This window comes from Anser brachyrhynchus, assembly GCF_964034855.1.
Source record: "Anser brachyrhynchus genome assembly, chromosome: 11".
NCBI lineage: Eukaryota > Metazoa > Chordata > Aves > Anseriformes > Anatidae > Anser > Anser brachyrhynchus.
Window position 1 is genome coordinate 17,119,835 of NC_137706.1, and position 18,049 is coordinate 17,137,883.

An 18,049-nucleotide genomic window follows, 5' to 3' on the forward strand; every position below is an offset into this window, starting at 1 on the left:
TTGTAAGCTTTCACCTCTTGCACCCCTCTGGGATACTGTGGTGACCACATGTTCCATACCTGACCGTATTTTGATTTGGGACCTATTAGCTCTGAGGAATTTTCTTGTTTGAAGTTTGAGAGGAAGCATGGGCCAGGTTTGCCTAAGCTACTGCCTCCCTCCCAACACAGTGTTTCTTGGTGTTGGCAATGGGCCTCTCTCTTTTCCTTAATCTCCTTTTGTGACCAGGGGTGTCAAGGAGTTGCTCTCCTTCCCTCATCTCATTGTGGACTTGAGCCCTCAGTGGATAGAACCAGCCTCTGCTCTTACCCTACAACTCAGCAAGCAAAGGGCGAGGTCCATCCCTGAGGGGAGGCCCAGCTTCTCTGCATACTTGTAGGATGCTGCATTCCTGGGTCTCCATCAGCCCATGGATGCAACCAGAACACTGTCTTCCCACTTAAATGTTTTTCCATGTCTAGAATAACTAGATTACCTAACCAGTGGCAGCACAAGGAAGAGAGCAGTTTTATGGTCTTGTGGGCGGCAAAGATTTCTCAATACCTTCCTGTTCTCTACTGGGAGGACATCAAAGATTTTGCCATTCCCCAAATGACTCAGCAAACAAAACAAAACACTCTCCTCCCTGCTTCTTTAGGCATGTTTCAGTCCAGGCCTACTAACAGTGAGAGCATGCCACAGTGGTGTGAAGGCAAAGAAGTAGGAGTTGAGAAATTGTGTGCCACACTTGAGTGGAATGCTTCAAGGTACAGCTTTATCTCTGCCCTGAGCTCCTTCCTCGAAATCACTTTGGCCAGCATTTTCACTGCTAGCTAAAGAAAGCTTAATTTCTATCTTCAACAAATTAGTGACCCCCCTAAAATTTCCTTAGGTGGGAAAATTCCCATTCTGCCCAGTTATAACTGGGAAAAAAATAAAAATAAAAAATGAATCATATGGATAGCTACAATACTTTGCATAGTCTTGATTCTCTATTCTCCAAAGTGGAACAGAGTGAGAATTTGATCCTACCCCCAGTTATGCTTACTGGGTATGGCTGTATTGTATCGTAAAGAGCCTTGAACAGATGACCTATATCCCTGCATTGGCACAACTTGGCCTGGCTATTTAAAAATACCATAGCAATTCAGTAAACTGGATGGAGATATTCTCAGATGGCTAGGTATTGAGTGTGTTCCCCCCTGTTTTTTTGTTGTTGTTGTTGTTTGTTTTTGTTTGTTTGTTTGTTTGTTTTTTTCTCCCAGACTTAGCTATGAGGCAAAATATTTCAGGATTGTGAAGGCTGAAGAGAAAGGAAGATGTTTGACTGTTTATGAGAAACCTATTTCCCCTGTCTCACATGCCTCTGCTTCAAGAAATGGTATCATCGCAGGCTGGGGATATCTGCTTACAACTTTTGAAGGAGATCTTTAGTCATAATCTATCAAAGCTTTAAATGAACGTGAAACCAAGGAGACAAAATGAATAACTCACCCTAATGGAATAGCAGATGGTAAGATCTCACAGCACATCATGGTAGTGTTCCAGCATTCACTATATAATGTTTCTTTTTCCGAGTGAGAATAGTGCTCATTCTTGCTGTTTAATGTCTACAAGGTCTGGTAGAGACTAAATCATGATAAGAGCCACAGACGTTTTGGAAAGCCTGAAATTGGATAAGTGTCAGTCACTATCACCTCCATCAACCTTAACTTCCTTAGTCACAATGTAAACAGCTCTACGTAGTTTTATTTCATCATTTACTGAGAAGGGAAAAAAATATATCCTAAACACTTCTGGACAGCAGCTGTGGGCAGAAAATATATAGGATGGCAAAGCTTGTGAAGTGCGCAAGAAAAACAGGGCTAGTTAAACATGTCTGAAGATTGGGAATCCCAGGGCATTCATGTGCTTCAGTTCAGAAAAGAGAAGGATGCTGCATTTCACAACAGAAAGTCTTAAAAATAAAATAAAATAAAATAAAAATAATTGCTTTGGGGACCCAAGTTAAAACGCAGGTGTTTTGAGGGGAACATAAACATTTTTTCCTAAATGAGGCGTTGAGGGCTGGGAGAAGGGCAGTAAAATTAGTGGAATTACTGCCTGATTTTAACCAGATGATTGCTGCAGTTGGACACCAGTGCGGTTTCATTAGGGACTCTAATTTACAAGCCATTCACCGCATTCCAGGGGAACACAGCAACTCCCCCTGCTCCTAAAGAATGCCACTGCCAAGCTTTATGGCAGCAATGCCTGGCTACAGGCTCATTGGCTTTGGGGCTTTTTTGTCATTGTTGTTATTGTTGGTTGTTTTTTTAAGGCCAGCTTGGCTGTAGCACTGCAGCCAAGCTCCTCAGGAAGGGAGAAAAAGTCGCACTGCCTTAACCCACGCAGGTAGTCACCGGAATCTGTGTAAATCTCCCTTGGCATGGAGAACATATGGTCCTCCTAAGAGCTATCCTGATTTATACGTAACGTGCAATCAGGTATATTACATCATTTCAGTGTTAGATACTAGTATATTCAAGATATAAAATGACCCTTTTCCTGGCCTTCCATTAGATCCTAAATTGTCATTAAAGTACAGTCCTGAAAGCCTGAAGCAGGTGAGGTTTTAGCCTCATGTGACCTAGCTCAACATAAATTTGTCTGATCTTTATAGAGGCAAATGGCCTAATGAACGCTGTGGATAGAGGAGATTTCCATGTAGCCAGCCCTTGGGATCTGGTATTACTTTCAGAGGTATGAGATTTCTGCCTCAACCCACCTGGCAAAGCAGCAATAATTTCTTTTCTTTAACAAAAACACACAGCTCTCCCACATTCCTCCTGTTCACCCTACTTAGTCATCTTCTGGTCCTATCCACACCATATCAATGTAGCTTTCTCAAGTACCCCTGAGTGTTATTCCACTGCCACAGTGCAAGTCACCAAAGCCAAAAGAAGGTAATGTGAATTCTTTCCTTGTTGCATGGGTTCAGACCCCTCTTTGCAGAGGGTAAACTTCTTCTTGACATATCATTATTTTCTGTTTTTCTCCTATTCCTTCTTTCTATTGCTTTTTCTCACTGAATTTCACCTTTTCTATCAAAAGCTGCAAAGGTTCCCTTTTTTGCCCAATCAACTTCCTTCACTGTGCTGCTTGCAATTTTCCTTTACATTTTCAATACGTCTGAGTTTCATTTTTCCCCAGTGACTGCTCTCTTGGCTAACCCACTCTCCAATTTTGGTAGGCTCACTGAGGTCCAATGGCTATGGTTAATGTTTGCCTGCTGTTAATCCTAACCCTCACACTTAAATTATGATTAAAAATAGGGAACAGAATCCTGAAGCCGGAGGGGGGTTTGAGGCTGTCACCAAGTAGTTATAATATGTGCATGTTATATATTAACAAAGCCCACAAACGCAGGAAGTGAGGTTTCTTTTCAGTTGTAATATTTATCTCCTATTTTTTTAGGGCAGCCATTCTGGTCTACCACTGCCTCTCCCTTGCTCCTGTCAGATCTCACAAGTTCTTCTGGATTGGTTTAGATAGGTATTTCAATGTAAAACCTCCTATTTAAAACCCAAAACATGATTTAGTAAATAATGTCCTTCCCCCGAGGCAAGAATGAACTAGCAGAGTAGGAACCACGCTGACGGAGGAGTGTCCTTACATATGAGAAAGGAAAAGAGCAAGTCCCCCTGCATTAATTCATTCCTTGGGATCTTGTGTCCTACTTGAGAACCTCTAGAGAAATATTGTGCAATCCTCATCTTGAAAAAAATCAAATTCACTTTCTTATATCCTGGCCTGCTTGAATCATTTAAATTATTCTTCAGTTTTGTTTCACTTGTTTTTAAATTACATAGGACTTGTGTTGGTGCAGGTAATACTGAGCACCTTCCCTACTTCCAAAGACACTGATTAAGAAGATGTAGTTTTTAGATGTAGCTTGCCTACAGATCAATTCCAATTATTCCCTTCAAATATTACTCACTGAGTGTTTGGCTCTTTTTTCACGTGCCAAAAAAATGTTTGTGAATCAGTCCTGCATCCTGTGAATCTCTTTGTTAGCTGTAAATATTTGCTAGCAGCCTATATGATCAAGTGGCAGCCTACAACTGTTTGCAAACACTTCTCTCAAGGAATATCCAGAGATCACTATTCCAGTCACTACCTCCGTGTGTGGGAGCCAGCTGGGCTGCAGGGTGATGATGCTAGTCCACAACTGAATGAAACTTGTATAACCTGCAATGTAACTTACGCAAGTAGTAAAAGATGAAGAAAAAACACATCCTTTCCATATTCCATTTTAAACCATTTTTGCTACTCCATGGTAATATGCAACAATTGGCACAGTAACTCAGCTGTGCGGGTGCCTGAACTGATATGGCCACCCCAACAGCCTTCACCAAGAGAAGAGCTAACTTGACAGACATCTAACCTCAGCTGGGTGGGTGGCTTTAAATGGATTAATTACACCATTAGTCTTTATTTGCAAAGGTTTGACCACTTTCAATTTTTCATTTTGCTTGCTGAAAATCTTTGTGAATGAAAAATATTATTATGATAACTTACTATGGTATCTTTCCATTCTTCTACAGATCTGAGATGGCAAAGGCCTTGACACACATCTTCCTGTAGTTTATGAAGCAGTTATTTTTACATTCAGACTATCAGATGAATTGTCATGGAGCCACTCCGCTTCCTCTCAGTTCACCCTCTGAATGATAATGGACTTGGAAGACCTTTTATTTGCTTGGCTGATGTTGCTACAGAGTCAGGATTCAGCACACCACCAAGACATTTTCAAATGCTTCACAAGTGACTCAACTGTTTTATTCTTCATTAACTTTGACTGGAATTTAGGCTCCTATCTCACCTGACTGTTTTAATTAGTATGGAAAATCAAATAAACTCTTTTTTAAGGATAAGAGATATAGGTGAACTCTCTGTATTAACCAACTTTAGGAGTCTCTCTTCAGTACTAACAAAGAACAATCTGGCACGAATTATTTCCTGGTGCTATTCAGAGACCCTTCAAGACTTCACTTTTTGTTTTCATAAGATCACCTTGTATAATTGAGGGCTAAAATGCAGGGCAATTTGTTCAGATCCCTCCCCAGTCTGTTCATCATCATGGATATATTCAGCTGACGTAGAAAAAATGGTTGAACAAAAGAAGAATCTAAAATATTTTAACACAGTGAATCCAGGCAACTTCTGAAAATGAATTTGTTAAAGGCTGTTCATTTGGAACAAAATTTGAAATGAAAGAAACAATATTTCATAAAGATAAAAATATAAAATCAAAATTCAGTTGAGTTATTAAAGAATACACTGTTCTTTTTTGATGCAATTCTTGAACATTAACAAAATCCAGTCTCATGTTAAATAAATACTCTCTGAGAGCTCTTTTAAGCATAAATATGATTGCAGACATTTGGACAGCATGAAAGACGTATTGAGATCATCTTCTATGCTACTGACTGACCTTGAAAGGTTTCAGAATAAGATGTCCTGTTTTACAAAAAAAATATCGTACTGACAAAGAGCTTCAGATCAGGTTAGAGACTGGAGCTTCATGACTGATCAAATACATAGCACAAATCTTATTCCTCTTCCTAATTTATATAATTGAAATTACTGTCCTTTATGGGCTTGTTTATTAGCTGTCTGAGTAATAATTAGAGATGCTGTAAGATGAGAAAGATTTAACATTATATACTTAACTTTATAAGAAAATGACTTCTGGATAATTCACTAAAAATGTGGTATCCTCCCCAAGAAAATACAAAATGCTGTGAGACGGTGTGAGCCAGATAAGGTCTCAAGACCTCTACCCTACACCCCAGATGGGAAGCTACTGTTAGTAGCATGAAGACCTACTCCATCTCTGCTGCAGTGATCCTGAGGAAGCTCTAAGGTGAAGCAGAGCACAGATGTTGTACGCCAGTGCTCTGCTGCTGAAAGGGGATAAATGACTAATGGCTTTCACAAAAGGCCAAACAAAGTGTCATAAGCTCCTAAAAGCTCCTAAGATGTGTTTCAGCTTTTTTCCTATAATTATCTCACTTCTAGGCTAAACTTGACAGAAAACCCACTTGGTTTTGTAAGAAATACTCTTGTTGTTTAGGAATGCAGATGTTGCTGAGACTCAGAAGGAAGCCTACTTTCATTTGGCCAGCTGTCTCCTAACAAGATGTCCACAGACTCTTCATTGTACCCTTAACACTTAATCCAGACAGACAATGACTTAATGCTAGCTCTTGACACAAATAGACACTGCACTATATCGAATAAGGCTGAAGCCATCAAAATATTTCTCATTTGAGAGTAAATGCAGTCTGAACCCAAGTTTGGGAGTCTGCTGAGTAAACACTACCAAAGGAGAAATAAACATGTTCTGTTGGCCCGAACTACCATAACTCTCTCAGCTGCAGAAAGAAAATACAACACAAGAGAAAAAAGAATGTTTAGATATAACTTAGAGGGCGGAAATTTTCTGTTCATGTTTAGAAGATCTCACAATATCTGACCACAGCCATGTGTGCTAGTTGATATGTACCCCTTACCCAAAAATATGCTCAGGCAGATGGAAAATGAGATTGCTGGGATTTGATTATCAAAAATAAAACCACAAACCTGGATGAGCTAATGTTGTTCCAGATGCATTATCTTATGATCTCAAGGAAGAGAGGAAAGGAACATAGAATCCTCCCTTAAAGAGAGCTTTCAGCAGGCTTAATCTCCCCACTGCATGAGAAGAAATTGTTGCCTAAAACTGGAAGGGATCTCTGCCTGACTCACAACCAGAAAAAAAGTCAGGTCCAAAGGAAGAGCAGACAAACTGCAGAGTGAATTGAAAGTTTTCATTAGCCTGCTATGTCACAAAAGGATCCCTGAGTCCTTTCTCAACTCTTTATTGTTCAGAAAATGGCCTATTATTTTTCTTTTTGTTTATTTTTCCCCCCTGACCATCTTTCCTCTTTCCCCAAATTCCTTCCAGCTTGCAAACTATATTTGCAAAGCTCAGCCAAAATCAAACCCTTCAAAAAACTTTCTGGGGGAATATCGTCACATAAAACCCCAACTCTGGCATTTAAGCCATTCACAGAGAGGCTGCTTTTGAACACATTTTACTTTAGAACTATTTCTAGGACTGTCATATCTTTAAAGCCCTCTGACTCTCCTTGAAAGGAGTAGCTGCATTGCATGCATTACACAGGGCACTGCAGTGGGGCTGGCACTGGTGCTTGTGCCTTTGACCCATGGGCTACTGAGCTCACCGAAGATGTGGCTGCCCTCTACGGGGACATCCAAAGCTCCAGTCAGGTCCCACAGTGATTGCAGGGTTGGCTTTTTGCCCTGTATGGTGACCATTAGTTGAAAACATTGGAGACCAAAGATCACTGGAATGCCCTGGCAGTATTTCTATTCTTGAAAAGTACCTGGGTGACTTTGTGTATCCCAATGTTACCGCTCTTATATAAAACCAAGAATTTGCTTTTTAAAACAAGATACATTTTTTTCCTCTCTTTTACCTGCCATATAAACCAGTTGCTCTGCCTTCAAGAGTTATCTCATATTTAAAATAACGTGATAGGGAACAGAATTCATCCCTCAGTAAGCTGTAGGGGGAGAAAGCTGTAAAGCAAAGGATGTTTCAACCATTGTTTCTTCATTGTTAAAAGGTGAAAACCTCAGACAGTGTTGGGAAAAAAAAAAAAAAAAAAAGAGAGAGACAGTTTTAAGGGCTTTTAAAATATCTAATGCTCCAGGATGTAAATTGGCAAGAAGCCAGGCAGTGTCTTAAAGGGACAAGCACTTTATTATACTTTCTAATTCTTCCAAAGTCTGTCTGTAGGATATATGAGCTGGCTCTAATATGACTACTCTATTCTCATCCTCCAGTGGTATACTCTGGTCTCAGCTCATAAATTGAAAATGGAAGATCAGTAAATCAGTGTGGACTGTTTCAGAGGGACTTTGTGAATTTCCAGTCAAATCTTCTGGTTTATCTTAAATATTTCATCTTAATGTCACCTTTAGAAAAATCTTTCATTCAAGTAAGTTACAACATCCAGTTCTAAACTGATTACGCTCCCCCACTGACCTTCTGGAGAAAGGCTTCCACAGTGGTACAAATACCATGTTGGCAGCTCTCCGTTATAGCTTAGGAAGGAGACTTTTTGGCAGAGAGAATATCCTTAAAACCATCCTAAGACAAGCTGTGATGTACAAATAAGGCAAGAGGAGGTCCACATCACTGTAGCGCAGCAAGAACATGGCTGTGGCTCTTTTCTAAGGCTTATTTAAAGGGTCTACCATATCTGTGAGGGATTCCCATGCCCTTTACATGAGCATGACCAACACACTGATATTCATCATAATATACTGGGCCCAACTAGTTTCTGGGTTTTCACACATTTCAACAGTCTAAGCACAGGGAGACATCTTTTCTGAGGCAGAAGGGGATGCAGTGGTGAGAAGGATTAAAAGAGAAAGATATAGATGAATGCTGTCAATGAGTCTCTCAGGTAAAGCCCAGCTCAACCTCCGTACAATAATAATAGCAACTTCCTCCCCTGAGGAGGAGCGCTTCCCCAGAAGCCCAAAGAAACACCTAAAAGGGAAAGCTTTAACTGAAAAATTGTATCATGAAATGCATTATAAATGTCATTCATTTCAACCAATGCCAGTTGTACTGGGCAATAAAAAATAGACCCTTGAAATACAATTCTTCTTTATTCTGTTGCTAAAGTAATTGAGGAGTTACCTGAGAAATTTGTACTGATAAAATTGTTCAGAGAGCTTGAGTCTACCCTGTCTTCCCACCCTGGTCTTATTCTTTTGCCTTCAGAGTGGAGTTGACTTTGTTTTTCAGGACCTTAAATGAAGCTGGGAATTTCCATGGCTGCTTATTTATACAGGGCTATACTCCATAGTTAATTCACCCTGACAAGAATGATGTTGAGCTTTCTTGCCATATGATCTTCTATTTAAGATCCTGTCAGTTTTGAGGACTCTAAATAAACCTTCTTTTAAATATTTAATACTCTTCAGTGATATATGCCTTTAGGCTCTGAGCCTGGTCCAACCATCAAAACTTAGAGTTTTCTATATTTCCCATCACCACTCTTCCCATATAAATTAAATTTGCACTCTAAATTCTCTAGTGGATTCCAAGTTGTTTTCTTCTCATTTTCTATTCCCCTATATCTAGACAAAAAAAAAAATCTATTTGAGTTCCTTCTATAGGACGTTGGAGGTCTTTGTATAGTGAAGTCACACCATCCCAAAAATAAATAGCCAGTATATTCTATAACAATGTTTCTGACAATGTAAAATGCTCAAGTTCTCTACATCTTGTTTCCTTTTTTTTTTTTTTTTTTTAAACTGCACATGGAATGACAAAACAAGTCAATGAAAGGATGATTTTTCTCTCTACTTCTTTGACCTAGCAAATTCCTCCCTTTTGTTCTGGTAACTACAGAACTGAGAGAAACAACAGACTCCCTGACATGGAACGGAGATCTTCATCGAGTAAACAGAAGCCACCTTGCAATGCTGACCCGTTGAAGTGTCATGGTAAATTTGGGCTTTGACCAAAACAGCCCATAGCCTGTTGCTTGGGTACCTCACCTAGGTCACTAAAAGAATCAGATGTTAGATCTTTTCTTTTGAATGCAATTGATAGAGGCTTGGACCTCTGTCACCTTTAAGTATGCAAATCTACATAACCTCAAGCCAACTCGGATTCTCATTCAGGCTTCTTAACAGTATGAAGGAAAAAGGGCTGAAGGAGCGGGTAGATCAGAGTTTTCCTCTAATCCTGCCTTTCCCAGCCAGCAGCCTCAGCCACCAGCAGAGTTCTCAAGGTATTTAAGGACTGGGTCCTTCCATTTCTTTGCTCCCAGGGGCTCAAAGTCAAGCTGAACTTGTCCCTTCTTATCTGCACTTCTGGACGTGTCACAAACACACACACACAGAGGATGTGCTCTGAATAGGAACCTGGGAAGATGGGATATGTGTCACACGCTCTAGCCAAAATTACTACCGAAGGTAAAAAAAAAAAAAAAAAAGTTGAAGGCCACTAGAAATGGCCTTCATCAAATGAAAACATAACTAAAACAAACAAAGTGTGTGTCAGGTTCAGTTCAAAAGAGGTTGCAAGAAGATAACTTGTAACAGCTAGAACAGAAAATCAAGCTCTTTTTTTTTGACAAGAATTGTCCCTAGTTCTAAATAAAAGCATTCAGACTTTACAGAACTAGGCAAAATTGCCTTTGAGTGTCAGCAATGAACACTGTATATTCTTCTAAGACTTCACAGTACAACTGTCAGCTGTCTGTTTTCTTTCTGCTATGTGTAGAGTTTATACAGACACTCCCAGAGGAGCCTTTAATTGCATGTCATGACAAGTCTCCCAACCTCTTTGCAGCTCTTCCACTTAACACATAGTGTAAACTCACCCAATCTCCCTTCACTTTCTCCTTCCTGGATTTTTCTCTTGAAGCTCTGTGGAGGCCTGTGTTGAAGCTGCATTATGATGGAGTGGACCCAGTGGAGAACTCTATAAAAAGCATCCGACCCATTTATCAGGACAGATGTCTTTAACAAGTATACATAAACCTCACGTGTTGAAGAGCCTTAACCTGTGACTCAGGCACAAAACTAAAACTTGAAATAAATAAGAAAGAGTTTTGTTTTTTTTTTTTCTTTTTCCATTGCTTAGTTCTATGGTTTTTCTGTAGTCTGTGCAAGAGTGTTGCTAGATTTTACTAACGACAGCACTGAGTGGTCCCAGCAGAGAGACACCACCGTTACAGAGAGAGCTATGCAAACACAGAGACCGTCCCTGCCCCAGAGTTCTTATAATATAAATAGTAAAGACAGTGGGAGGGAAAATAGAAGCACAGAGAGGTGAAACGTGTTGCTCAAAATGACACAACAGCTCAGTATTCACTACAGAGTATTGCCTCTCAGGGTAAGTGTTTTTCTAAGAAGTTTGGCTTTGCATTAAAAAAAAAAAAATGTCAAAGCAATTCTCATGACAAAGATATTGTAAAGTCTGGTTACACTTGTAAAGGAATTGTGTAGAACATCATGTCCCAGTGTGCTGTCTTATTCTGTTTTTGGGATTCTCAGAACAAATTTCCTCAATATTCAAGTTGAGAGACACATTTCTCTTTTACTGTTGCTGCCTCAAACCAGTATCCAAAAATTAAGGTGCTCCAGCAAAACATTTATATTTAAAGCACTGAATGTTTGCATCCAATTCCTCCCCCACCCATTACAGCCATAGTTTAACAGCATATTTAAGCACATGTTTAACTTTAACCACACAAGTAATACTATACACATCAATGAAACTACCTGCACTTAAAATTAAGCACTTGTTTAAGGGCAAGATGTAGAGAGACACATAGTGGGATTTTAAAAACCCCTTGAGCATTCAGTGGAAGTTAGGTGCTTAATGCGCTTAAGAGACATTTGAAAATCCCACTGAGATGGTGTATCTGCAGCTGAATGCCTCTGGAAATCTGGCAGTGAGGCTCAGAATGATACAGTGATTGATTGCAGTGAGAATTATACCTCTAACGAAGCCCTGATTACACAGAGAATTTGCAACAGGTATGGCTAAAATTGGTGGAAGGGTTGGCTCCTTTTCCTAAAGCACCTCTTGGAGCCCGATCTGAAATAGCACTCGGGTGATGTGCAATTCTGTGAGCTACACAAGCAATGCTCTTGGAGACCTCACAGGACCCGACAGCCAGCTCGGGGCATGTTCATGTTTACTGATTTCCAGATTTTGGGGTGTACATCACTCCGTACTGCAGGCAAAGACCCCTCTCCTCTCTCCCCCATCCTGTCTCACCAAATCCTCCAACAGAGACATCTCCACGTTCCCCTTGCTGATTGATCCTGGGCTGATCTTTCAAAGAGCCGAGAGACCCAGGGTGAAATACTGCTTGTGCCCAGGGCAGTCGGCAGCCTGACAAAACCAGTACGCACCCAGCAACACATCCAAATGCCTGAGGACACTCAGAAGCTGAACAAACACCTCTAATGAAGCGATATAATTTTTCTAAGCTAATGAGGAGAAGAAGGTGACCTGGACCCACAGGTATGAACCCTAAAGGACAACAAGCCGAGGAGATAAGCCCCCGCTTTCCACACAAGCTAACAGAGGTCACGCTGGCCAGAGTTTGAATCTTTCTGGCAAGCAGCTCGCTGCAGCTCTACACCTGGCTGGGTTTAATTTGTTATTTATGTCAGCTTTGCATATTTGTAAAGTTCAAGGGTTTATTGCCCTGGCCTGACCTTGCCAAGTCAGAGCTCACATGTGGTTCTCTAGTAGCAATTTCTTTCTAATAAACTTTACTTGAAAGAACATGTGTGATAGATTTTGTTGATGATTAAAAAGAATGGGGCTATGTTCATTGTTAGCCAAGCTGGTTTTGAAGTTTTGTTGGAAGTCACCTCTGTTCTCATTTAAAAAAAAAAAAAATGTCCCCTTCCCCCCTCACCCCTTTATTTTACTGCACACCCTAATTATGTTTCATGTTGAAGCATGTAGCATTGTTTGGGCCTATACAGTAAAGACACTCCCCACCATGTGCTTATTAAGATCATTAAATTAAATAACATTATTCAGAGTTGTTCTTTAATCAGAGCATGTGCAAGCACCCAAAACCTGGGCACATACAAAAGCATGAAAATGCAAGTCTCTGATGTACAGACATGTAAAAAGCAACCAATGCCTGATGCACTGTTCACCAGCCCCAAAGGCTGTTGCTCCTAATTTGCTCTCTTTTTCCATACTAACAAGGAAACAAATATTTTCTGTCCCTACAGGCTATGTAGCGGGCTATGGTCCTAGCTCCATTGGAAGCAATGGCAAATTCACTTTGTCTTCAAAGGGCTCAGAAATTCACCCTCTTATGCTCAAAAAAATAAAAGCCAGTGGTCCCCTGAGAAATGGAACTTCTAAAACCTGCTTTTTTGAGTTTTCTGTGGAGTAGATTCTCATGTGGCTAAAAACACAGTTGTGTCTGTGTTGTTTTACCTCACTACTTTCAGAATGAACAACTCCTGCCCACTAGGTGCCACGCAAACTCAAGTGCTAGAAGCATTGTAGGGATTATTTAAACCATGTACTTTGTGCTTGTGCCCATGAGCCTATTTTTAATCTGGCACTGTTTATCCTTCTGCCAAGTGTGATTGATACTGTCCATCAAGTTTTAAAGTTATTAGAAATAGATAGATAGACAGACAATCAGATTATAAAATCCAGCTGAAAGCATTATAACACTGCTAGCACATCCTAAAATACTTTCTTCCCTTACAACTCCATTTTCCCACAGCTTGTTACATTTTCAGCTTGGACCCTAATTCTGAAGAGATAGCGTTAAGGAAGTTTTCAGCTGATGTAAAGCAAGTTAGCATGTGCTTTTGTGATTACTTGAAGAGCATGTATGTGCAAGTACTTTCTGGAATCAACAGCTTTGATTGTAAATCATTTGAGGCAGGATTGCCATTTATTAAATGCGTGTACAATGACCTGCGTGAGATCCCTAACACTACTGTGAAATGACTAAATAAGTAAATAATACTGACATTCATGCCCTGACAGCAGCCGTCAGACTTTCCATTAAATGAAGAGCTTAAGAGGCAATTGTGTCTAATAGTCAAAGCAGGGACTAGGAAACTGAATTTCTGGTTGTCACTCGCCGAGTGGGGTCAGGATGCTCTGTCGGTTACTTCTGCCTGAAATATCAGTTCCTAGCTCCTTCTGTGAGTGGGACGCTGGCCTAAGAAATTGTCAGTGTGACACAAGTTTTTCCTTCACTAAGTGGCAAAAGACTCGTTTGAATTACGCTTATTGTGGGTTGGCCTAGAAAAGCTGCAGGGCAATCAGCAATGATCAGCGGTGTGCCAACTGATTATAAGAGCTCAGCCTTCAGTCCTATCTGAGATTTGCTTTCCCCAGTGCTCCTTAAACAAATCTTAAATCTCCTTGCTTATCTTCCTGCTGTATGAGGTGACTTTTCAAAAGAGCCAGGCAATTTTAGCAAACCATAACAGAAGTGTATGCACGTGTGTGTGTATATATATATACACACTCCACATACTTCTTTTTTGCTTTCCTTTATCTTCTCTGTTTCTTTGGCACCACTGCTGTCACTGTCTCTGTCTCCATATGCAGTCTTCTCATCATATTCAATGCCTTTTCTTTTCCTATCTCTTTCTCCCTTCCAGTTCTTTCTCTCCCTCTGCTAATTTCAGATCATTTTACCTCCAAGTGTCCCTTACTGACCCTACTAACACCACATATTTTTGTTCAGATAGCACCCATTTTTCCTCTTGCAAAGCTCTGTCATAGCGTTCACACTTCAAATGCAACAGATAGTTTGTCAAGAGCATGTTTTTGCAAGGAACAACCAAATTAAGGGGATCCAAAGCAAAGAAAAGTGGTCCATGTTCATTGGGTAGAAAAAAAAGTACGACCAAAAGTAAAGCAGAAATAGGGTTTCTAAAGCAAGCTGGAAAAGTTTCAGCAAAGTCCTAGCCCTTATTCTGATTACAGCTTAATTGGACACCCTGGTGTTTGAAGGGGCTCAGTGGAAAATAAAACAAATGTGCCTATTGTTCTTAGAATAAGTATTATAATAATAATCATTCTTTAAGCATCAGTAGTGCCTTTCATCTAAGGGCCATAAAGCACTGTGCAAACATTAATGAACTAAGCCTCTCAGTGCCCCTATAAACAAGGTAGATATTTTAGACACATTTTTTAAAGGAAGAGTGAGGCCCACGAAAGATAGCTGCAATTTGGTTTGTACATTTGCAGTTGGTTACTTAAGTCGATGTACATTTACACCCAATAGTAAATACGGCTTTATTTTCAGAAGTGATAAGTGTCCGTGGTTCCAATGGTTTTGGAAGCATGTAACATCTCTAAAGCTTACGTCCTACCTTAGGTGCTTTAAAAGTATGTGCTTAGAAGCCTCTGTCTCAAGTTCTCTGCCAGAATCAAAAAACAAGCTTGTGCAAGAAACAGAGGGATTTAGGACTTCTGGTTCCTACTCCCTTCCTCTATGCAGTAGTCTACCATGATTTTTGTAGTATAGCTATCGTCCTGTAAAGACCTAAGCATAGTCTTCACTTTCGGCATGAACAATTCTATCGAATACGATACTGAACACAGTGAATACAATTGATCTAGCGTGCATAGGTTTTTACAGGATTGGACCTCACATATTTCCCTTTCTAGACTTTAAAAATTCTTGGATGGCTTCACATACCACCCAAGAGTTTTAAATATGAAATGGAGCTAAAAGCCCAAGAAACCTTGTTTTATCAACATTTGCTAAATATTTGGTGATTGGTTAAGAAATTTGTAAGCAGCATTTCCCAAGCATTGGCTTAATAAGAAGCTTTCATCCTTGCTCTCAGCCAATCCAAGTCCTAAACAGAACACTACCCAATTTATTTTTTAACAAGGTTCTCTGCTATTGAAACCAGTATGAAGTGCAATTTATGGGCTTAACATTCAACTGTTAAATTATCCTCCCAACATCTTTCCAGGCCACTCTCTTAGCTCTTCAGAAGAATATTTTATTGGAAATGGTAAATGTATAAAAATCTACTGTTAAAACACTTAACAAATCTCCCCTGTCAGGCCAGTAAACTGTAGTCCATCCACTCTGATCTGTGATTGCTGTTTCTCTGCTCCCCCTTCCCCACCTCCCTTTTCTTTGTTTAAAATATGCTGACCACACAGTGACCTCTCGTAACCCATTGGTCGAAAATTACAACCAGCCACACAAACAAGCAGCTCGAGGTCAGAAAGAGCAGGGTCTGCTAAAAGTTAGTAATCATACATTAATTCCCTGACATAATTAATCAAAATGAACCACCGTTATCTAGCACGGAACCTTTAACCTATTACAAAGGGGTCAATTTGCAAACCACTTGAGCATGGGAGTTTGGTACAAATAGCATACTCCCTTCATCTGGGATGCCCTAAGTAGGCAAAAATGCCTTTGAAGTCCCAAATCTACCAGATTTAGATATAATTTCATCAATCAAGTTAAAAGGCTGCCTTCCCTCCAAAAAGGATTTCATGTAGATCTGTCATCTAGCTCTGTTCAGTGGGTGACTGAAAATCCATTTGTTAGGCTCTTTTTGTCAGGATGGAGTAGGCTGCAGTTGGCTCTACATGTCAAAATAGCTGAAAGTTTATCAAATTGAAGGCTAAGAGGCATGATTTGTGTTAGAACCTGTGCTGGCCTGGTAAAGGAAGCAGTAAATCTCAGCTTTGTTATGCCAATCAGCTTCAATTCTGGAACTTAATTGTGTTTTCATTTGATATGACTATAATTATATCTATACAGTGTACGCAGCTACTCCTAGGGAATCAGAGACAGGACTTCACACATCTGTACAGCTCCCAGGACCACGCACAGTGCAGTAAGGCATCTTTCATGAACTCACCCAAGCAATGTCCCTGTGAAATAATATCTCCATCCTGAAAGTAGGGAACTGCTGCCCAAAGAAACATAGCCCTGATCTTTCAAGGGATTTTAGCACCCAGTTCCTTTTCAAATCTTAAATTTCTACCAAAATCAGCATGAGCAAGGCATCCTGACAGAATCGGGAGCCTAAATACTTTTTAGATTTGGTTTTAAACAGCATGTCCAAGGTCACACAAGAGGAACTTGCAGCAGAGAGGGGAGCAGAATCCAGGTCTCTGAAGTCCACTGAATCAACCTTCCTCCATCAGATTTAAGATCCCTACAGTCCATGGAGCCTCCCTTGAGTGTTATCTAATCCTCTTTCATATGTACCAATACTAACACTCCTCCGTATGTATATTTAATGTATTTATTTATTGCATGCAAGAATGGATGAGCTGTAGAGTTTTAGAAGAATATTATCTTATCCAGTGATATCATATATCACACAGGTGAATCTCAAGGGGTTTATGATGTTACCAAGACCCCAAAATAGAATTAATTTTAAGCCGTTCACTGAATCTCGTTTTCTGTGTCATATAATATATGACCACAACAAAGGTGTCAAAATATTTTAAATGACTTTACATTAGTATTAGTGCAACAACTGCATTTGGAAAGTATCACACCTACTTAAAAAGTTTCTGGGAAATGTAAAACAAAGTTATTGTTAAGGTCAGTGTTTTAGCAGAGGTCACTTGAACTACAATTCCCAATATGCACATGGAGTTGACATGTCTGGCTTTTAAAACAAAATCACAATTCATCATCTGAATGTCAGATCTGTGGCTTATGAGTTCCTGGTGTCTGAATGATTATGACACTTATAAAGTATATTTTATTATTACAGCCCACTCATTGCCACTCTCCATATGTGAAGTGATGGATATTTTAAATGTAATTCTACTTATTTATATTTATATCTTACTAGTGACAGGTAAAAAGCATCAACAAATCACTGCAATTTTTAACTAGTCAGAGACAAGATTTATTTTTAGTATAGTTAGTATGCACACTGTGGTTATTAGGAAGAATGATTCCCACCCAGAGAATCATTGTTTAGTCATGTTTAATTAAAATAAACAAACAAACAAAAAAATAAAAACCAACCTCAAAACAATCAGAAATGTAACAGAAAGGTAAAAAGGATGATGGCAGAAATGCATATCACAAGAAGTCTTTGTGTAGAAGCAAGGGGCCAGACTCTGCTCACCTCTAATACGCTGGTCTGCAACCCAAGAGCCAGGAGCTGCCCACTGGCTGCAGCATCTCCCTGTGCTGGAAGTGGCCGCTGGAAATTGAAAATCTAGGGCTGTCTCTGGGAGGAAGAGGTGAGATTGCCTGCAATGTTATTTCTTCAGATCGTTACTTTTTCATATTATCTAATTAAGTACATAATTAATTTATTAAGAGACTTCTGAACATTAATTGTTAAAAAAAGTTAAGACTGCAAGGGACTTATTTAATAGATAGAGTCCTGGAAGGGGATACTGCAGTTCTGGCTCGGGTTCCTCTCCTCAGCCACTTCATTTTCTGTAGAACTGTGAGTAAACAGCCTTTGCTGT

General features: G+C 39.8%; 1 long non-coding RNA gene across 1 annotated transcript; it reads left to right on the plus strand.

The window, feature by feature from the left end:
- Positions 1-508: 508 nt before the first annotated feature.
- Positions 509-5,653, plus strand: LOC308201132. Its single transcript, XR_013956076.1, has 3 exons — positions 509-746; positions 1,245-1,492; positions 4,566-5,653. It is a non-coding gene; the product is annotated as an uncharacterized lncRNA (long non-coding RNA).
- Positions 5,654-18,049: the final 12,396 nt, after the last annotated feature.